A 23,690-nucleotide genomic window follows, 5' to 3' on the forward strand; every position below is an offset into this window, starting at 1 on the left:
GCAGAGTGGTGCAATGGCTGCGAAAGTGGTGAGAGAGGCCCGATGTCAAGGCGGCTGCTGCAGGCACCTGCGTTCGCCGACCGTTGCACTCATCAGCCACCCCCAAAACACGGCAGCAACCCCAATTGTCGACCGTGTCAGTGCAAACAAAACGACGCGCAGTCACGACACGTGATAGTCTCTTCATTTCGCTCGGCTCGTCAAAGCACGCCAAGTTCCCTGAACCATTGGACCAGATCGATTCTTTGGCAACTTGCGTTTTCCACTCATTTTAGTGTTTCGTCGGATCTGTCCGCAAATATTAGTCCTCCGCCCGCGTCCAACGTTTCTTAATCACTTGGAAAACGGCGAGAGCTACTGCCACGGTGGAACCAATAGGAACTTGGAAGCGAGGACTGCTTTCCGGTGGATGCGATGTCACGAGCCTCGCTCCGACGTTCCCATTGGCTCACCGGGGTCGCACCTTCCGCAGTTTGCCAGGCTGGGACGGAGTTTCGACGAGCCCCGTTAAAAGCGTTCCTCGGGCGGGACACGTCGAGCAGAAGGCGGCATCGGCGCGCGGCAGGGTTGCAGGTGGGTCATCCGAATCGATGGCACCAACCGCGCCATGAGGCTCGGGGAAGCGTTGATAAACAAGGTGCTCCGGCGGTCGTTACACCGTTCCCCGGGAAACAGTTGCCCAGCCCGAAGAGTCCAGTCAATATCTGAATCGCCGCTGTCCATGTCTGCGACGGGACAGACATCGAAAGTCAGTCAGCTGACCTCGGCACGGCGTTGCCGATAGAGTGACGGCCGACACTGGCAGGCGGCGCTAAACGCGCCACTTCATAAGCCGAAGTGCTTCGTCGAGACGGGTCAAAAAGCTGTCGCCACGGTGGCAGATTCCGCTGATTGGGTTGCTCTAAAATGTCTGACCTTCTACGGGTCCACCGACGCTCGACGAGCGATAGATGCCTCAAACCCAAAAAAGGAAGTCTGCAATGTGACACACGCAGCACGTAAGCATGGCAAACGTCCTGCTCAGTGTCACAAGGTAGATTTCATTCAGTTCCTTTGTCTGCCGTGTCCAAACTCCACCCGTCCGCGCAGGCATTAAGGCACTACACAGGGTGCACCATATAGCACGGACGGGCACTGAGCTCGTCCGGTCCTGTTTCGGAGCAAGTGCAGTTTTAGGCCAAACTCGGCGTCTGCCTGAACCTCTGATCGCTCCCCCTGAAGGCGCCACTGATAAAATTAACGATTGGTGCACTTTTCACCCTTGTTTTGTTTGTGCCTCCGTCATGCCACGATCCCCGGGAAAAAATCTTTAAAAAAAAACTTGGGAGTTTGGCTATCTTTCTTGGTATCTTGGGGATGAAAGAACTAGCCCTCGTTGCTTTTCGTTTACCGTTCTGAGCCTGTGTATGCCGACAAGGAACAATAGGTAAACAATCAGCTTTAATACACGGTTACGAAAATATGTAGCGAGTTTATTTCTTGTGCTGGTACAACCTACGAATGTCGAACCCGTTTCATAACCGCAAAACGAGACGTGTCGTTGGCTTTGTACCCTACGGTCTCTAACATACGCAAAGTTCTTTCATTTTGTTGCGGATGGGGTCAGCTTGAAAGTACGCACAAATACGCGTAAGGAAGAAGTGGACGTAGGCGCCGCTTCTTTGTCCGATATGTATGTAACTTAATGACCCAAAAAGTTCTACACCAACCCATTACAGCCTTCATTGGGTTCAGCGTTGACGTCTTCCACTCAAACTTCCGCCAACAGCCACAGAAAGGCTCCAGCCTGCGGCGAAACAACTTTGCTCTCTGTTTTAGACTCGCACTTCTGTGCCTGAGCAGGTCAACTTAAAAGTAAACGTGCATAGCCGATTACAAGTCAAGAAGGTAGGAGAAGCTCCTCCCACAAGCGTGATGTGCCCGTTTCAAATCCCTCCGCAGTCGAAAGAAGGGTTCACTGGAAACGCTCCTTGTTCCGCTTCAATGGATAGATATTGGCTATAGAGTGATGCCAACTTGTCTCCGACCCCCACTTCTTAAAAAAACGACCTTTGCGTTCATCGGAGAGGGAACCGAGCCGCTGAAAGTAGCTTTTGTATCCATAGGAGGGGGAACCTAACCCCCGAAAGTCGTATTTGTTTCCATCTGAGGGGGAAAATATTAATCCCCCTCTCGTGGCTTCCACAACGCGAAGTCAAACTCGAAAGATAAAGCAAATATTTACAGGAAGGCAAGACCCTCCTCCAGCGTTGACCGCGACGTCACAGAAACGATGGGGCGCTATTGGATGCGGAGGTGGCGGAGGCATATATGAATGAACTTTGCATTTAATTGCATTATAATCATATATGAATCCATTTGAGGGGCATTTGCCGCTACCTTCTTGACCTGTAACTTACTTTAGTAATTTATCTGCGGGTCGTGTTCCTCCACCTCCCTTCCCTACCTGCCCCGAGGACGTCTTTAAAATATTCACGCAGCTATCGATCCACACGAAATTCGCACTTGGAAAAAAGAACGGCTCTTGCCTACGCTCGCGTCCCGCGCACCACCAGGTGCGCGACGGGCCCTTTGCCCGTCGAGCACGGTGCACAGAAGCTCTAGCGCGTCTTAAAACGTGCCCGCACATTTAATGAGGCCCACCTCAGCGTCATCGACCCTCGAAACAGGACTCGGGTCTCTGAGCCGTAGAGGGGGCGTCAACGATCAATTACCGTTATCTATCTACGAACGAAACTTTGACAATGCCGACGTTTGAATAAGGCTCTAGCCTACGCCCTCGAGCGTCCACTTTCCGCGATTGAGGGCGGGGGATCAGCCGCTTCGATCTATGGCACGCGGATGAGCCAGTTGCAGGGCCGAGATAGAGGCTCGTTTCAAATATCCCCGAACCGTTCCGAGACAATGAGCATGATATTTATCAAGTTTAGTGTTCCAGCTTAAATCGAATTTTAAAATCAGCCTTTTTTTTTTTGCATGAATATTGTTGATTGCGTGCACCAGACATCACAATGTGCCGAAGATTAGGAACAGAGGAATCTTTACAACGCGGTATGTTCATTAGAAAAAAAATACCCCTTTTTTTGTTTCTGTCTCTCTTCCAGGGGATACTTTTTATTCCGGAGCGATTCCCACCACCGTTTGGGGGGGGGGGGGGGGGGGGGGGGGGGGGTGTTAATTTTACAATTATGTTTGTGTCACTGGTTATAAGTAATCCTCCGTTGCTTTAATTTTGTACCCAAAAACCGTGAAGTTTGAACGAAGTACGGAGGTGGGGCGAAGCTTGGGGAAGAACTTGAGAACGACATTCCTGGGAGACTTGAAGTGGCTGCCAACATTCGGCTGCCTCTCTGAGGCCATTGGGATCTTTCTTTCCAGGCATCCCTCCCGTACACACTTGTAGTTCTAGGGAACGTCGGATTAATAAGTCTTACTCCTTTCAATGCTTTTATTCTCGGGAAAAAAGCTTTGTGAGGCAGTACAGCAACAACGAAGACACGTTTGAGTGTCTCAATGATGTGTACATATAGAATAGGTCATGCAAAACTTTTTTTTTTTACTTTCAGTAAATACCTTTAAGAGCTCAACCCTGACGTTAGTATAGAGTGCAAAAATATCCGTTAGTTTTCCTCTCCACGCAATGGCAGACGCAGAAAAAATAAAGGAATGAAACAGCTTTCCCCTCCTCAGCTCGCAATTAGAACAAGCGGCCACATGATCTGACGCTAATTATATACCGTCAGTATTCATTATAGTCATGCACTGGGGTTGCCGAAGCATGCATAGAGCATGGGCTGCGCTTCAGACATGGTTAGAGTTCGGCTATTCTCATCTTTGATTGAACACGAGCCGTTACCCGAATGTTTCGTGATGCTGATTGTCATGAGCCCGAGCACTCGACTCGGGCTCATGAGAAATGAGTCCGTCATGGTATCACGTGACTCGCCGTGCGAAGTCATTATGTCATGTGACGTCGCCGTGCCAACAACGCAAAGGAATCGAGTGAGGTTTTAAGTTACATCGATTTCACGCAGTAAGCCATGTGACGGGACGTTACATTACAGCATGTCTTGACACTATGACGTCAAGTGACCACGTGACTCATGATTAATCATAGTGTCAATACAAAAGCGCAACGAAAACCCACAATTTCACATACATTGCAATTCTGTATATGACCATATGATCAACACAAAGAAATACAGAGCTGTGCCAATTTTGTATTTTCAAGTACTCATTTTGTAATATTCATATTTTTTTTTTAAATTACCATGAACCGTTTTTAACCGGTTACCATTATATAATTTTTCCGGTTCAGTTCCAGTTCAGTTTCAAGATGGTTGCGAAGATTTCGGCTTCGGTTCAGTTCCGGTTCGGTTAAAATTAACCGTTCGGTTCCGGTTTTCGGTTTGGTTCGGTTTCGGTTCGACTCTCTAATTGTAACACAGTCATTTGAAATTTGGTAGGTATTTTCTTGACCCCGTATTCAAATACTTTATTCGGCTTCCACTTGTCATGATCAGTTCGAAACCTGAAGCCGATGTCTTGACTTTGCTTTTGTTTCCTAATCCGCACCCTATAAACCCATTTAAGAGACTCGTTCACAAATTATTTACGAACCAACTGTTTTATATAAAACGACGCAATATATATCACAATGATTATCTTTAAATAAATTCTATAAATATATAAGAAAAATTTAATTGGCAGTTATTGTAGTTGAGTTATTAATACAAAAAACTCAGCTCATTTTCGAAATGTAACAATTTACATGTTAATATTCTTTTCTTTTTTTTTTTTGATCCAATTTTTTAAAGTTTTCTTTAACTGCGCCTACAGTGACTTGAAGTAACTTGTTATGGCAAAAGATTGAGTAACGTAGGACCTTCTTAAGGGAGAAACTACAACAAACGTTCACTCAAATTTAGCTAGCCTGACTTCGCAAAGGCAAGGGCAAAGGCGAAGACAAAGGCTGCGCAGCGCTGCTGCTCTATCCTAAGGTGTAAAAAGTTACGGTGTCCCTAGTTTAGCTTTATATTCGTGTTTCCTTGCGCTGCCTCTTAAAACGCCCCCCCCCCCCCCCCTCCCCCCTCATTTTCGAAACACGGCCAAATTAAGTGCATTTTACGGAGCGCCGTGAAAGGCTTCGCGTGCCTTAATCTCTATAATGTGTATGGATTTCATAGTTTCCAATTATGCCCACCATATTTCTAATTGAAATGGCACCTTTCAATGTATTAGTTATGAAGTTAATCACTTAAAGTATGTATAAAGCTAATTATATCAAACACTAATTTTTTCCCGAAATTTTCCCTTTGGCAGAAACAAATACTACATCAGCCCTTTCTCTGTGCGATGAGTACTTTTTACAGGAACGATTTGGCCCGCTTCTCGTGAAACATCCTGTCGGTATAGCTTCTCCCAAGGACACGACTTTCATTTGGAATATATTTTACAGAAATATACAAAATATGACCCGGATCATCGCTGTATGAACAGACGTGGAAATACCCAACAACAGAGCGCTTCCGATTATCAAGCTCTATCTGAATTCCATTTGGTCCGCATGGATACTTCGAAAGGGTAAGCTCGTTTGTTTGCCGTCACACAATGTTGAACACCAGGATACCGGCTTTCCAGACATTACTTCCCTCGCCTTGTTTTCGCGGTGGTAGACTTTTCTCGTGTGAGGACTTTGGGCTTCGCGGTAATGGACTGCGCCGCATACAGTTTTCAACTGCCGGCAGCAGTTGGGTCCACCGATAATCCATCGTGAGCAAATGGCCTGAATAACGTGATGGAAGGGAAGAGAGGGGTGGGGGGGGGGGGGGGGGGGGGGGGTTAAGAGTCAACGCTAGGAGACACAAATATAAAACTAAGCTCGGCACACCATAAATTTTTACACTCTACGAGAGAGAAGCACCTCTGTACAGCCTTTCTCGGTTCTAAAAAATGTCTCACGGGAACCGACGTCGTGCGGCAAAGCCCCTATAACAAAGACAGGTTAGCTCAATCTGGGTGAAGGTTTGTTGTCGTTTTTTTTCTCTTAAGGGGGTCATATGTTACTTAATGTTTGGCCATCACAGGTTAGTTCAAGTGCCTGTAAACAGATAAAAAAAACTTTAAAAAATAAAAACTTTATTTTTTCTTACTTGACGTGCAGTTTTGCCGCATTTAGAGAAAAGGAGTTTCGTTTCTGCGTTAACAGAATTACAATAATGGCTAAGCATATTTTTCTTATATATTCGTAAAATAAATTTAAGAATTATCATTTTATATATTTTGCGTCGTTTCATATGAAGTAGTTCGTTGATAAATAATTTGTGAATGTCTCTAAAACGTTTTTATTTAACATGTTTCGTAAATTTGTTTGCATAGAAATCTTTTATTGTAATTTTAATATTCTGTGTACATGTCGTAGACCTTTCACAAAACATGCATAAAAATGGTTACTACGTGCATGGTTCGGTGTGAAATTGACGGGTGCAAAGTACAACAGCGAAACCTTGCAAACCTCCACGCCTCGAGCTTCGAACTTATATATCTCCGAAAATATATGATCAGGGTCATCATTGCACGATCTGACGTGGAAACACCCATAGACCAGTTATTCTTGGTAACGTTGATTATAAAGTCCCAATGCACGTGTTAACTCGGAGGCTGTACAAAGTAATTGATAAAATTGTAGGACCACATCAGACCTATGGGATTGAAGATCGCTGACCTTGTATAAGCATGCACACAGCGAAAAGTAGTCTTCGAATGTTGCGATGCTGAATATATAACAAAAACGTCAACGTTCCAGATAGATCGGGGAAATATATTTGATTATGTATGGCACGATGTCTTCCTCTCTATTTTAGAATGTAGAGACGCTAGATCTGGTTATTCTTGAAAGAGTAAATATGGCTTCCCTTAACTTTATGAAAAGGCGTATTGTTATCAGAAAGCTTAGTAAGCAGATCGGCATTCGCGCTTCAACCGCGGCGACAATAGGAAATATCTCTCTTGCTTTTTGCGATGTATCTGCAGCCTCCCTGTCTTTAGATAATTCAGTATAAAGATATCAGGGAACTGACTCTAAAAGAAAGCAAAAAAAAATGCAATCATAAGCGGATTATATTACCCTCTTTTTCGTTTACTCAAAGCGTCTTAAAATCGATTAGTGTGACTAAACTTGGTTTCGCTTTAAAATTACCCACAGCGGACTCTGAACGAGCCATCGGCGCCAGTCGAGAGCTGAAAAGAAGACACGTGGTCTTCCGGTTTGAGCACAGCGACGTAAAGTCGCAAGTCTTGACGTTGCGTTGATTCCGCTGGCTCGTAGGGTCCACTGCAGTTTATTTTAAAGTGAAACGGAGTGTGAAAAGTTTCTTGATGTCACCGCGCGTTCACTCATCTGATCGATGTGTTACAGGCTATGGCACCGCGGGTGACTGCGCCGAGCTCGTTCAAAAATATGCAGTGGTTTCGGTAAACACATTTGTAGAAGCAAAGGGAATGGCTGTACTTATGACGGTTAACTGCATACCTTGCGAAAAACCTGAGAGCATCTGACATCGAAACAGTGATTTAGACCATACTCCGTCTCACCCTACGATCGACTAGGGTCCGAAGGCTGGCGGGCGGAGCACTGCCTCAGCAAAGCTTGCATCCGCATTGCGAAAGAGTGCGCGAGGGAAATCCCGATAGGCAGAGTAAAGAGGAGCACTAATCTTACGCATAGGACTCTCTGTTGTGATGGCGCGTTATTTTATATTGGTGAAGTAAAGGTACGTGGTATTTAGTTTCGTAAACATTCATGGCATATTTCGTAAACGTGTAAAATGTTTAAAGAAGCTGGAGGCCGCGCAGGCAACACTGACATAAAGTCGTTTCGCCTTAGCCATAAGAATCCAATCCGATATTTGTGCACCTACCGGACCCATCTTCCTTCCTTACGTGATTCGTACTACATACGCACCCGTGTCGAACCCTCGATCCGACTCATCTTCATTTCTTAATGGCCACTGGTTCCAATCCCGGGTTCTCTTCGCCACATCGCTTCCACACGGTATTTAAAGGGCAACTCCGGTCGATATTTTTGAATTTGGGATTACGAGTGTTTTCAGCTAAGACAGTTCGGATATCAGCCGTCCAACATCTTATCTCTTTTTGTGCAGGGACGTTTGCTGATAGGTGAACCTACCACTAAAATTCAAAAGTAATTAGTAATTTGAGTAGAAGTGATTAAAGTAATGAAAGAAAACTACAAATTACCGAAATCAAAATGTAATTGAAAGTTACTAAACTACCCAGAAAAGCTGTTCAACTACAGTAACTTGAGTAGAGTACTTGAACAACGGGATTATAGGTGAGAGCGCCTTCAGAGCGCGCGACACTAGAACGCCGACGTTAGAGCGGGCGACACGAGGGCGCTGCGACAGTAGCGCGCTTGACACTAGAGCGCACGACACGAGAGCGCACGACCAGTTGAGCGAACACCGCAATATGTGTGATGTACCTGCGGCTCCAGAGAGAGAACAAAATTGTGTGACGCATCGGATCCGAGCATTGGTGATTGAATATGCCTCTAACAAACAAATAACAATAAACGGGTATGACTCTTTCTAACCAATTGTTTACTGACATCGGTGAGAAAAGGTGGCAGGGGAGTGGGGTGGGGCATATAGGCACGTCGTGACGCTCTACTGTCGGCGCTCTACTGTCGGCGCTCTAATGTCGGCGCTCTAATGTCGGCGCTCTTCTGTCGTGCGCTCTAGTGCTGTAGAGCCGTTGAACAACATACACGTCTGGCTAAAACTGAGGGGAAGGAAAGTCATGTGACCGCATTTGGGGCTGAAGAAACGCGCGATCGTGCGGAAAGAGTAGACCAACTTGTTCGCCGTATTGAAAGTTGATGAAAGTCTGTTGGCAGTTTTGAGCTCCGTTGACTTTTGCTATAAAAAAAAAAAAAAACGTTCCGTTTAAAGTTATCTTTTTTGTTTTTTTGATGGGTATTTTAGCGAAAACATGGTTAAAGTGCAGGCCAGCTGGTGCGCATTAATCATGATGTTTTAATCCTAAGATCGGGTAGGAAACTTAAAATATGTATTAGAAGAGACGGAAGAAAGGTGATTAACAAGACGTGTTCAATCACTCAACGTTGCGGAAGTCGAGCGCAGCGAACCAATCCCGGCTCTCTCTGAAGTGAATTCCCGTATTTTGGCAGTAATCTATATACAGTAATTTAATTACTGTAATTTATAAAAAAAAATTGTAATTCGTGATTGCAGCTACAAATTACAATGTGTGCCTGCATTTATTTATTTTTGTTATTTGTAAATATTTATTTTTCTGCACTTTTTGGGCCGTGTTATGTGTATCTTAACAGTATTTTTGTGCCGCAATACTGATTTTTTTTTGTGCCTTACTGTTAAGTGTAATGTTTTGTTCCTCAAAAATGTGTCAATATTTTTAGTAAATTCGAAATGCCTTGACCTTTTTTTTTTTTCAATGATTGCGTAATTATATTTTGTGTCCTAAGTTGCTTAAAGGTGCAAAACAGCTGCAGTACGTTTTGTTTAGCGTGTTTATGTGTTACTTTTTTTTCTTAGAGATGCGACTATGTGAAGTACGCATGAATTGGTCAGAGGTTTCTTGCTTCTGTGCGTATATGCTTTGTTGTCAACATTGTGTTTTCTGCTGTAAACTACGGAAGTTAGAGGTCTCAGTCAGGCAGAAATGCCTTTTCATGTCTACCTCCATACCGGGTTTGGCCTCAGAAAATCCCAATGAGCTTAGATTCACTTTAACTTAGTTAATTACTTTCGATTAAAAGTAATTGTATAGTTATAACTTGATTACTTTCTAGCCTCGGTAATTGAAACCCTTTAATTACAATCACAACTACTTTTGTATGATTTTGTCGCGCTGGGGCTTCGTTCTGTAGAGTCATTGACAGGCGAAACTACACTGAGTGTCTGCCTTATTTTCTTGCTCACGAGTTGTGGGACTTTGAAAGCGCCAAGTTTGCACAAGCGCACCGACCGTGAATGCATAGCAGAGCAACTGCAACGCCACAGCGCCCACAAAGTACTGTGGCTCTGACACAGCACTCTGCGGCTTTTCTGGCTTTTCTGCACCCGTCGGTGCAGAAAAAGGATAACCTAATGTAATTGAGATATCCATGGATGAACATACGAATGCATATGGCTGAATCCTTTAAATGGGGCGGCGGCTTGCGCCACCTAGCCGGTGTTTTAGTATATACAGTTAACCTCTACCTAATACAAAATGAACATTATGAAAGCGACCATGAAATGATTTTCAACTTCTTTCTCATTAGTTTTCCTCCTCAACTTAATAGCTAACTGAGAAATAACGTGGATGTAACGTAGTGTTTCACCGGAACCGAAAGTTCTCCCAGCCGCCTGAGGGGTCGGTGGGCTTCACCGCCCCTGTTCATTTCGTCTGATGCAATCGTTAAAAAATGTTGAGCTGCAGCGACAGCCCTTCCAGCCTCCTCGCCAACGCGGTCGACCTTCCAATTACAATCCGTGGGACGGAAGCGCCTCTTCTCGATGTGGTGCACGCAGCTTCCGCCCAGCGGATTGACGGGGAAAGAATATCTACTGAAGATTTTGTCCTGTCTCCTGTTTGCCATTTTAAGAATAATCCAGAGTTTGGGCATCCTATGGAGTTTTTAAGTGCCTCCTATCACAGATAGATCACTGTTGCTTTGAACTGCCTCGAAAAAGAACGCTAACAGTCTCGGTGGTGTTGACAAAATAGTGAAACATATATGACCCGTATCAAACTCAAAACGCAGCTCTCATTTTATGTCACTAATGCGGTAGGTAAAACAAAGGCACAAACAGCAATGAGTGTAAAATGCCGCGTAACAAAGTTTCAGGGGTCAGACAAAGAGTGAAAAAATGCATCTCAGAGCGGGAAAATATTATGTAATCAACATCACTAAATCGAATACCTCTCAAAAAAGAAAAAGATCCGAAATAACTGCATTAGTTTCTGAAAGTATACTGCAGCCCCCCCCCCCCCCCCCACCCACTTTCTTTACCGCAAATTTAAACGACGCATTGCCAAATCCTCATTCTCTTCCCCAGCATAGACCAGATGCCAAGGTTTCAGAACTAACCGCTCTTAGTCGAGAGTTTTAAGGGATTTTCTGAATATTTCAATGGGAAAATGTGGCCCATTCTAGGTAAGTGGCGCCATTCAGGTCCATGATTTCGAGGACTCCGTTGGCTGCCCTTTTTCCATTGATTTGTTTTTTAATTCCCTTACACCTTTTAATAAGACACCGGTTAGTTCTCAAAGCACCGCGTCAGGTTCGTACCACAAGCGCTATATTTGGGCAGGCAAAGAATGAGCGTCGGTTATTTTTGCGATAAAAAAAGAACTGTGAATATTCTCAGGGGACACCCTGTATAATGGTAATGAATAACGTATTGTAAGCTAGCAATTTGAATTCATTTTTGAGCAGTGAAGTTCTGAGCGTAATTATGTTAAAAAGAAATTTAATCGAGTCTTTTAATTACATAGAACGCACCAGGTCAACACTACACTGCATTACTCAGCAGCGCGTAGTATAAGATGAAGCGGTATCCGCATTTAATTCTTCCCGGGTGTTTGCCTCTACCGCAACTCTTGACTCTCCTAACTCATTGCATGAAAGACCGCTCGTCGGCCGTCCACTGCGTCCAACACACCCTGCGATACACAGTCGGGCAAGACTCGACACGCGACCGCGAAGAGTTGGTTTGTGTCTGAGTTCGGAGGATATGTTGACTGTGCGCAGGAATAGCGAACCGCGGCCCATAACCAACGGCTGCACCGATGCATGCGAGGAATCACCGCCTCCTTTCTTTGCGATATTTCACGCTCTCAACTATCCGAAATCTTCTCAGCAAAATATAATAAGAAATGTTTACTTTCCAGCAGAGCACTCTGCAACTGCTGTGCAACGTCCAAAGAAAGTCTGCGACCTGAGACTGAGCACGAAATTTCACCTTGCTTGGTGTCAGGCCTCGAGTTCGAAACATAATTTCGGCATTCGACGAGGAACCTCCGTAGAGCGCAGTCTCGAATAAACGAACGAACCGTGTCTCGCTAATAGACTTGGAAATCGAGAATTTTCCGTCGGTCGCTCTTTGAACTTGGCTTGCCTCTTGGGGGCCTTGTAAGTACCAGCTGGGTAACTAATTTAATGACAAATATTATTAAACGTGAAAACATTTGTTTGAGAAGCCCTGTCCTCCGGGAAAATTCTCATCGGTAAGTCGAAAGGATTTGGCCCCTTCCGCTATTCCGTTGCCTCTCTTACCGCTCATTCACACTGGAAGCGGATCCGCGTTCGCAAAGCGGTTGCGAACGCGGTTGTATAAAGATCCAGTACAATTGCACGCGCACTTGATGTCAGTCATCGGATGCGCGTGCAATTGCACCGGATCTTTATACAACCGCGTTCGCAACCACTTTGTGAACGCGGATCCGCTTCCAGTGTGAATGAGCGGTTAATCGAGCGAATGCGCGGGTCGTGGTGTGAGAAGCTCGAAGGGTGTGCCGCAACCTCCCGAACACCTCTCAAGAGGAAAAAGCGGACTGAAACTGCCAATAGCACAGTTGGTACCCGGTTCCCCCGCGTGGAAGCCGCGTGCGTTGCCCTGCACCAGTGCCACTGAAGAGGGAGGCGTCCACGTGCTGACTATGAGTTGACGAGCGCTGTGTCTATGTCTTCCTTTATATCCGTCGTGCTATTGCGCTCCTTAACCATTCTGACCATGAGCCTGCTCGACGTGCCATACGCACGCCAGAGGAGAAGGACCGTCGCTCGGCTAGGGAGAGAGGAACAAGGGAGGCTGCTCTCTCTATGGCGGGAGGTGGTCTGGAGGAACGCCCGCAGAAGGTCGTACTAGACGTATTGGAGCCTGCTGCGGAGGGATCAAAGGAAAGCGACACGAAGGACCAAGACAGGACAAAACATCGTTTCATAGATGCTTTGTCCTCTCTTGGTGCTTTATGTAACTTTCCTTTGATCGCTGGTTGTACTTAGCTTCCCGCTGTAGGATTAATTGGCGGAATCATAGCCTTTGTAGGAGACAAGCAATGAGCATTTCGACGTGGTTTGAAGCGAAGCACCGCACAAACACAGCCCCCCGTGTATTTCTCTAACTAGCGGTTAGTACAATGAAGAGCTGTAGTGTGTATGTGTGTGCATGCCTGAGTGGCTTTAAGCGAAATCTTGGTTGGGCTGTCAGCAGGCAGGACGTAAAAGAGAAAATGTTGTCACTGCAAAGTCAGAAAACCAAAACGGTGGACGATCCGCCTTCTGATTTTGATTTTATACAAAACGCGCAACTTGACCACGAAAGATTTTTATGTGTTTAGTTCAAGCACCAATTTGTTTTAAACAAGTCAGGCAGCGTCTTCTTCAGTAGTGTAGATTGTTGGGCTGGTTGGTTTTGGTACTTGGAATACATTTTAGCGCTCAAAAACAAGGACAAAAATACGAGAATCAGACACCACAGTGCGCACTGTGGTGTCTGATTCTCGTATTTTTGTCCTTGTTTTCGAGCGCTAAAATGTATTCCAAACGTTTTCTTACCTCGTTTCTTTCAAAATGAAAGATATAAGCTTACTAAATCTTTTTTTATTTGCATCATGTATCAGTTTTTCTCGCAAATGTGTAAGCAACTTAGCATCATCACTGGTAAGTTATTTGCTATGCTTCATTTCCTATTACATTCTGACGCTGTGATATTAACAAGTAATGTTAAACCTCTGGTTACTGTGACGTCATAATAACGATCGCAAAGAACAAGTTTATATTCTGGGCGTACGCAAAAAAAGAAAGAAAACAATAGAAAGAAAAAATTACATTTTTTCTGAGCTCATTTGTTCTTCTTATTTTCTCAGTAATTAAACGTCGTCTAAGCAACTCATCAGCCCCCTACGCGAATCGCACCAGAAACTCTCGCACACAGCGTACCGTGACATCATCCTGTGGCGGCGACGCACGCGAACGTTGATAAATGCCCCCATACCGCGGATTCCAGCAACTCCAGAGTGCCGCCAAACTAGACGCTCGTCCAGTTCCCACCGATTCTTCAAAGCACGCCGCAAAAACCGAGCGGGAGCATCGGGTCTCGCTGAAACCGCGCGCTGCGGGACAATGTCGTTCCCCACTCGTTCCTCGTCCGAGTCGGCGACGCAACCCCGAGCGACTCGAGATACACGGCGGGCGGAGTGCAAAGGGTGGACTCTCGGACGCGAAGCTCGCTCAGCTCAAGCGTCGCTGAGGTGAGCGGACTCGCCCGGACGCCGCCGGCTCACCTGAAGACGCGTCAGCGACAAGCTTCGGTCCTCTCCGCGTGCATCTCCTCGGCTCGAGGGGAAGGCGTCTGTGGGCCGGCTGCCGCTCGCTCTCCGTCGTCGTACCGGTGCGCACGTTGCTCGCACGGGAGCCGAGAGTCGGGCCAGCTCGCCTAGCAGCCGTCTCGAACCGCGACCGGGGGCTGTCTGACCGCGGAGAAAAATCTCGAGCTCCGACGGCCACGCCACGGAGCGCACGTTCGGACGGCCGCCACCGCTCAGCGGCGCCACGGGCTGGCTACCTTGGAGCCCGGACCGTTTCGGAGCACGTGCTGAGACAAGTCTCGCTGCCCGGTTTCGTCTGCTGCCAGATGGTGTGTGCGTTAGGTCTAACGCCGCCAGCGCGTGACTCGCTGAACACGCAAGTCCGGGAGAAAGAACCGCCAAAAGGTGCGAGCACGTACGGCACGCGCGAAAATATACGAGAGGATTTCGGGTGTCTAGCCCCGCTCGCTCGAATGGCTGCATCTATCTCTACGTTTCCGGAGAAGCTGGGCGATAGAAACACGGTGCAAACTTCGGCAGCGTAGCTTGTGTGCGGAAGCGAGTTTTAGTACACCGCTTTCGCGTGTTCCAATCTATGGAGCGGCACAATCGGCACTGCACATGCGCTCTGACTTTGAGCGTAGCCGGCTGCCCACGCGCAGTTCGCCAGGCTCGAAAATTGAAAACGATCTATTAAAACTCCTTAACGACTCGTTGAATTAGGTCGGTACGCATCTAAAACAAATTAGAGCGGCGGCATGAAATCAATCAACTTGCTCGTTCTCCTGCGCAGCTCATCCGCGGCACAATATTCGTGAAAGTTCGCGCGCATATAATATGAACGGACGACGCGAGTTAATTCTCAAAAGGAATGAAACGAGAGAAAACGAATCCGCTCTGAATGGGAGTGATGCTGGTGGATTAGAGGGAGAAGCGGTTCGCCGCATCGTCTGGTTCTTCTTAAAACAAAAAAAGACAGGCTCCTGTCTGTATCAGATAGGGGCGGATATAGAAGAGAAATGAACGTTCGAAAAACCAAAATGAGCGCCACTATCGTATCCTGGGTAACTACTGGTGTAGTCAGAGGCTGGCGTACAGACCTGCTGAGCTGAGATGCTTTATGCAACTGCGCTCCTTCGTGATTCTATATAAACAGCTCAGCCTAACCCCACGAACCGTAGACGGATCAAGCTTTAATATTCTCCGTTATTTTTGGATTGTACGATGCCTACCCTTAATATATTATTGCGTTTATAAAAGACAACAAAAAAAAAACGTAAGTCCATTCCGAAAATACAAAAAAAAAACAAGAAAAAAAAAAACGACTGGGCCAAGTCTGACACGAGTTGGCTTTCCCTCATAAACACTCTCTCTCAGGAGAAGCATCCTTTACGGGCGAAAGCGAGCTGGTGTTGCTGAAAGAACCCTAAGTTGCGAGCCGCGTGGCACAAATTAGTTGGGACAAAGCACATCCCTCTTTCCGACTGCCCGACTTCATTTCTATCCGCATTGAGAGCTGTGCGCATCAGGGGCACGACGCTTGTGAGAGCTGCCCGTCTCGCAATTCAAAGAGGGGGTCGTGAAATTGAGCTGCCGCCTCTCATCGCTCGACGTTGCTTCGCTCGAGCTAATTCTCTGTTAATCAGTAAGACGTTGTCTGCTGCGAAGCTCCACAGAAACAGCTCGAATTAGTTTTTTTTTTTTTTTTTTTTTTTTGTGTTTTGCTTAGTTTTATGAGAACATGCAGGTTTAAATGAACGCATCCTTTTTGGATCGGATTTAAAAGCGTATGTATTCTTTCTCGAGCAGTGAGACTCAAACTGATTAACTCATACCGGTGACGAGCGATAACCTTCGTTTTCTCCATTTACTTCCAATAAATGTTGGAACGGGCATGCGAGGAAACCAAATGAAAAATCGCACGAAATTCGGAAAATGCCATCAGCCTATTTCTGGAAACATATCTGCTAAAAGCATATTTGCGATTTCTGTACACTAAATAAAAAAAGTTTTTTTTTTTTTTTTTTTTTTTGTAGAATTATGTTTTGGGGTTGCGAATTTCGTGGGATTTTCGCCAGGGTTGGGCAGTACCGGGATACAAATGTATCGCGATAGTATTTCAGAAATATATTTCGTACCTGTATTTCTGTATCGCGATACATTTTTTTTTTGTTCACCAGTATCTGTATTCCTGTATCGAAATACATTTTGAATGTCCCTTTGTATCCCGATACAATCAGGGTGAAATGTATTTCGTTACATTTCTTGAGAAATATTCCTCTCCCCCACCCCCCCCCCCCACCCCCTCCCTCGAAAAAAAAAAATCCGGACGCATTTTTTTTTTCTTCGGAGGGCACTAGGGTCAAGGAGATGCTGGAGCATTGTTACTATGCTGAACAAGGTACCTTCCGATTCTCCAAACTATTTTTTATGCGTCCGCCTCTCTCTTCTGAGAAGTGTTGCGTAGTCGGGGACTCGAACCAGGTAGCGTGCCAGGAGTGGAGTCAGAGCATCTTCTGCCGCAGGTCCTTAGGTAGGGGTTTCTTGAGTCATTGTTTGCTGGCATCCAGTGCCCGCTGCTATCCGTCTCTTTCGCCTTAGCGTACAGAGTACACCCAGCCGGAAAGGCTGATTCACAGTCCGTTGCAGCACGAGGCTGGTGGGGGTCTACTTGAAATAGTAAATGACTCACGCAATGAAGTTCAACAAATATTCGAATGCGTCTGCGGCTGCGCCCGTAATATTGCACGACTCAAGGGTACGTCATCAGCCGACGTGAACGTGACCCGCTGCTCTGGTGATCCGAAACCCAAGAAGGAGGCCAGACGCGGCCTCGCTGTGCCAACCCAGACTTCATACACCTGCTACTCGTCTCGAGCATGCTGTTTCTTGGAGAGCTCGCACCTGTACGGGGCAATATCAGGTCGCAATCCACAATGTCTCTGTTTGGATTATGCAAGGCGAAATTTGAGGACTGCAATCCATGCTTTGATGGAGGAGGGTCGGCAGGAAAACCCTTCACAACAGGGATGCCACCGTATTTTTTTTTTTTTTCAACCGTAACAATAGATAAGACATCTGTTCCAGGATGATTCAGGTGGTCCACTATTCTCGAAAATTCCAAATGGTCACTGCCTTCACGATCTTCAACGAGGTAACCTACAACGAAAGTACGTAATGTCGTTTCATACAGCTGCGTGGTGAAGTTTCATGTTCAAGGCCACATCCAACAAATAAAGAATCCCTGTTCATTCCACCATGTGGAATGTGCTCATTGTTGACAGGGGCGTTCTTATTGGATAGGGGCGAGGTGACATTTGGATGGGATTTAGGATGACATAGAATTTATTTAGAGGTCAAAGTCTTTTTGCATCCCTCGTCAGGCAGACAGGATGTCAGGGAAGGGACCATGGTCAGTCCTTGGTGGAACGCTTTTTTTTAAACCCGTTGAGACTGACTTCTTGTCGTCCGAAATCACTACCTACAAGGCAAAGTGCCAAGCCTTCGTGAAGGTAATTTCGGGATTGAAAACTTCCACTTCCAACTTCAAGCTTCATCTTATTTGGCGTCTCAAACTAATTTTAAAAAATATATTGCAGTATCAGTATTTCTGTATTTGTATTTCTGCCCTCCCTAAAATGTATTCCTGTATTTGTATTTCCAAATACTTTGTGCCTCTATTTAAAATGTATTTCCCCGATACACTTTTATAGATATATCTTAGTATCAGTATTTTAGCCACTATTTTGAGTATTTCTGCCTAACCAAGAATTTCGTTTGCTTTTTGAGTGTGTGTTCTAGCCTTGAGAGCACACTGTTTAATTTATTTAATATTGCTCACCACCGAGACGCTTGCTAGTGGGCTCGTGTGCACGTGCGTCTAATTTCCCGCCGAGAACTCGGAGAGCCGATCAGTGCGACATACGGATGGAGGGGCTCGGCGAACGACGAGGACGAAAAATACCATTCCACGAAAAAATGAAGACTGCGATGCTACAGCGAGCATCACGTGACCATGTGAAGCGTCATGCTCACATCGACTACTTTGTATGAAAACTATGTTTCGCCAACGTCATTCGCCCAGCTCGCTCCGTAAATCGCAGTGATTGACTAGGAAGAGGGAAGACACACAGCCACTGTGACCATTCTGCGATGTCACCCAAGCGCGGCGCCGTACTCTCCGTCTCTGACTTCCTCATTCCCCTCCGTTGCCTGCAAAAGAATATGCCTAGAATCAACCTTTGTTCGTGGCTGGCCACCCGTTGCGCCGATCGGAAAAATGGGTTGTAAATTTTCCAGTCTAGGTGGCGCAAGCTACCGCCCCTTATAAAAGGTATAGCTATAATCCATCCATCCATCCATCGTCATGTGAACAGTGGCGACGAGGATGGGACTCGAGTAGGCGTGTGTAAATATCGCTTCGAGCCGAACGGTGCTGTGTCATCCCCAGCATGAGCACTATAATGAATGTCAGCCGGTATGCCGCGTGGTTTTTCTAGGCACTAGCAACTCTGAGTTATGCGTATCTATTCGATTCAAAACCACTATTCGCAGCCCCTAGGTACGACCCGGGCACAGCCCAATAAATGCTTAAAGTGTAAAAACTTGTCCTTTTTTTTTAATTGTATCGAGTGTGTTTGGCTCTGCAACTGCTTAATGGCTTCTAAGGACGTCTATACATGTGTCTGGCATATAATGGTAACATATTTCGTTGTGCGTGTATGTGGGCATTTTTCTTTTTCAAACCCGAGATGTCATTGTTGTTTTTGTTTGCGGTTTTGTAGTTCGGCCCTCCCACAGAAAATGCACTTTTCGGACTAAAGTGCCGTTATTACTAAATTCATAACGAGCAAACATACACCCACACCATCCAGCGTAATATCGACACAGACTGCCACACGTTTCCAGAATTTCTTGATTCGTGAAGAGCTTCTGCAGCTCTAATATCTTCGCCGGTAAATCCCCTTTTTTTTTCATGCACACAAAACAAAATGAAAGAAAAAGCTTCAAATTCCAAAAGCGGGGCACTGAGGGAGTTGCGTCCAAAATCCATTTCTCACGGGTGTGCATTCCGCATGGCTTCCTCGGGAAGAATGCAAAGCAACAGAGCTCCTGCGCTCCCCGATAACCGCACTTCGGCTGTCGACTGACATTCGGAAAGCGTTCCTTCTTTACGGACGCATTCCGGCGGTCTCGAAAAAGCGCCCGGCACATTCATAAATTCCCCTTTTCTGTCCCAATGCATTTTGTTTGATAGTTTCGATCGCGGAAAAGAATTTAGCACCTTCCAAGGTCATTGTAAACGTTTGACCGTGCGCTTAGTTTCTGACGCTTGGATTATCGCAGACAGAGCACGCTGGGCCGCCCCCAAACCTCCCAAGCCGCATGCTCGTAGCGTGGGTAAAGCACGAAAACGGTGGCTACTCAAAATTTACGTGGCTTCTCGAAATTTACGTGGCTTTTGTGAGGCTGTTAGTGCGGTATTTTCGTTGTTGACAGAGCGTTGTGTGTGGCGTCTCTAAAGGTGATTTACGCGTAAAATCTATTTAAGACATTGTGTTATGTTATTCTAGATTCTATTGTATGCTCACCTAAATCAAACGAAGCGGTTTTTTTCTCGGAAAGAAGAGGAGGTAGGCCTTCCGAATGCGCAGTGAGGCGCACCTCCTATAAATCTGTCTCCCCCCTTCTTTTTTTCTAGTACTTTTTTTAATACAATTTGATAAAGTGGTACCCGCTCGAAACGTAGTATTAAACAGTTTAAATAGTTCTTTTGGCAGTTTTTTTTCTTTTAAAATCTTCGCCCTAACCATTATTTACGCATTACATCACGTAACCGTTACAAGCCTGCGCACCTTACTTGAAAAACGAAATATAAATGACGATTACAAGTTGCTGCGCTCTTAATGAAAGGGATGAGCGATACTGATAATTTTCTCAAACTCGAATTGATTAATTTACTCGTTATGTTCCCAACTTCCATTACTTCTAAAGATAATATTGTACACAAATTTCTTGTTTTTAAAGGTGGACTATATACCACTTTCAATTTCACCAGTTCAAAACGTTTACTATGGACGTTGCAGAAGCCAATGTAGTATTTAAACAAAAAAAAAACAGATCGTTCGTTGTGCGCTGCTCTGAAAAAATCAAATGCATGGGCGCGCTCGAACGTCACCATGAGATTATGTCAACTCTGCGATCCACGTCACTCCGTCATCAATTATGAACAAAAGACTGGATTTTTTTTTTTTAATTTTTTTTTTTTTTTTAAATAAACCCTATTTTTTTAAAAAAAACCTCATCAAGCAACATTGGCGGCCGCTGTTTTAACTAGCGCAGCTGGGGACAGGTGGGACAGAGGAAAAGTGGGACTCCCTCTCGGCGCGCCAAAGTCTCAACAATGTCTCCCGTGGGACCGGTGTTGGGGTAACGCCGACTATATGTTTGACCACAGTCAAATAGGCGACTCCCTCGCCGGGGAAAAAATGCAAAAAATATGTTAATTTTTTTTTTCGCACGATCCTACAAGGGATTACCTGGCGATATCCCACCACCGCCTGTTGATAGATACAAAAGGGCAGAGGGGAAGCAAATTGACTTAGAAGGGCGAGGGGAGGGATCATACTTTTGGTTTCTACTTTCTAGGCTAGGTGGCACAAGCTACCGCCCGTTATAAAAAGCATAGAGCCGTTAGGAATTAGCATCCATTCATCCTTGGGGACGAAGCACGGGATTGGATCCGAGCGCCGCAAGCTGACGCAACTCTCTCGTGTCCAATGTATGCTCAGAGTATTTGCCCAAACAATGGCGAACTCGGCACGAGGCCATAATGCAACGCTACTTCTGGTTCGGAAATCTCGCCGGAACCCACCGGAATCCATATTGGAGCCATTCGTCTCTGTTATGCTATGTTTTGTGTAATTTGGGGTCGTGTTCACGCTGCAGTTTGTCCACTTCACTCTAGGTTCGAAATTGTCAGTTGCAATGTAATCGTTCCAGGCGTAAAAGTAGCGACAAAATGGAGCTGCGGCCAGCAGTATTGGTTTTTAGCGTGAAACGTTCTTTGCAACGGGAGGGCCCCCCCCCCCCCCCCCCTCCCGTCGCAAAGAACGGGAGGGTAAAAATTTTTTGAAGCCGCCGAATGTTGCGATGTTGATTGGCTGAGTCAGGTATGACGTCAGGTATGATGTCACAGCAAGCTCGACGCTGATTGGCTTATTCCTTTTTTTTTAACCATGATTGTATCTTCATTCCAGGAAGTGCTATCGAGTGTAGACACGCCAGGCGTTACTAGTTCAACTAACCGATGAAGAGTGCCGAGAGCGTAGGCGCCGATTTCCGAAGACTGAGCTACGACGACTAGCTCCACTGGCCGAGCTGGCTGCTACACGATAAAAACCAACGCGCGAAGACGCGACTACAAGAAGCAACATCGAATTAGACACACACGGTGATGAAGACCCACGCAGAACGGTCAGGACCGAACAAGCCGAACGAGCCAAACAAGCATCACCCAAATAGCGAGATATCAGAACCTTTCACGTGCAAGGTGTTTTAAATTTCCGACAATCATTAGGAATCGGGACAAGGCGACGCTCGAGCAATTGATTCGCCGGTGTCACGAATGGCTCCGACGGATACGCCGGCACAATCTCGACAAAAAAAGCTTCGTACCAACTAATAATTTGTGGACTGCACTTTGTGTCAGGTGAGGAACCTCTTTGTGATTGACTAGGATAAGTAAAGCAGACAAAAATACTTGTGCGGCAGCTCCAGTCTTCATCTTTGTAGCCTGTCAGAAAGATAAAGGAGCGGCTACAGTGCTGCCAAGTTCTGCACAATATTCGCCAATGATTTCAAGTATAGGTATCGGCGCTCATTTTCTTGTCAGTCACCGCAAATGATTAGCAGACGACGCATTTTTTGCCGTCCGCCGGCACTCTTGCGTGTCGTTCAAGTGCCGTCCGAGAATGTTCAACACGAGTCAAGCTTATTCTGACCTGTGTTCCATCGACTGCTCGCCACCAATTTGATTCATCGTCAAACGCGAGCGAGGCAAACGCCATTGGAGATATGTTTTTACTTAGCTTTTACTTAGCCACACAGAGTACCACTACTCTCGCCTCCAATGGGCGCGTTCAGTAGCGGCCCCGGGAGTCAAGGAGCTCGCGCTCCTTCCACTATAGATGGCAAAACGCGACTTCCGGTGCAGGTTACTCCGGAGTAAAAGAGTCGCGCATTCGTACATTGAGTCCTGAGATGGTGCGCGAGGAGTGAAAAGAGAGCAGTATGATGTATTTCCGGATCGCTGAAGACGTTCCGGTGCTGAAAGAAAAAGAAAATGGGGGGAGAAGCTGCGTCGGTTGCGGCATGGGTCTGCGGTTGGCTCGCTTTTGTCGATGACAAGTGCTCAGGGTAAGACGAATAACGCGTTCGAATTTCGCTTTCAGCTCAGGCTCCTTTCGGAATATGCCTTGGAGCGTATTTAGTTTTGTTTTGGATATGATAAGAAATCACATAAACGTTCATTTGGCGCCGTGTTTTAATCGCCGTTGCAAGGAAACTCGTCGATTATCGACGATATTCCTGTCTGTGCTGAGCAGAACAGGGTCGGGGGTGTAGCACGATTTCCCCGCGTGAAGAATCCCTTTCGCAAAAGCCCAGCGTCATCGGCCCCACGTTTCGAAAACCCCGCGTTCAATTACCCCGTCCCGTAATCCCCCGTGCCAAAGGCCCCGTTCCTCACTGCCCCCGTCCCACTCTTTTTGCGCTTCAACCATAATTTTTCCATGTCTTAACCTAAACTGTTCAGGGTCTACAACAGGTATTTTAAGTTAAAGAAACAGCAAAATTATGTTAACTTGAACCGCTGAAATCTTAGAATGACGTACTGTGGCCAACTGCATAAACCTGCATAACCAGCAATGAACTCCGCTGTCAAAGAGGCATACTCAGACACAGAATTACAGACTTTAACTACCTAGATGGATACAATAATATTTTAGAACGACGTAAGAATTGAACTGGTGTTTGGTGATGTATACATAATAAGCATGGCGCCATGAGCTGCGGGTTAAGAGTTTTGACAGAACGCACTTCGTCGGCGCTGCGGGTCCGCGCGTGCTTCAGAGTCGACGAAATCTTTATTCCAATGCTTATTCACAAAATCTGTGAATTTAAATAAATATTTTTTCATTGATATTTTTTGTTTGTTCTGACTTTCAACGTTACAAGACGCGAATGTGTATAGCGTACGCCTGAATGACGTGAAGCTTTATCTAGTTATTCCTTACTTCAGTCCCGGGAACAGCATGATTATGTTAGGCAAG

This window comes from Ixodes scapularis, unplaced genomic scaffold (assembly GCF_016920785.2).
Source record: "Ixodes scapularis isolate PalLabHiFi unplaced genomic scaffold, ASM1692078v2 PGA_scaffold9__187_contigs__length_104089568, whole genome shotgun sequence".
In the NCBI taxonomy this organism is placed as follows: Eukaryota; Metazoa; Arthropoda; class Arachnida; order Ixodida; family Ixodidae; genus Ixodes; species Ixodes scapularis.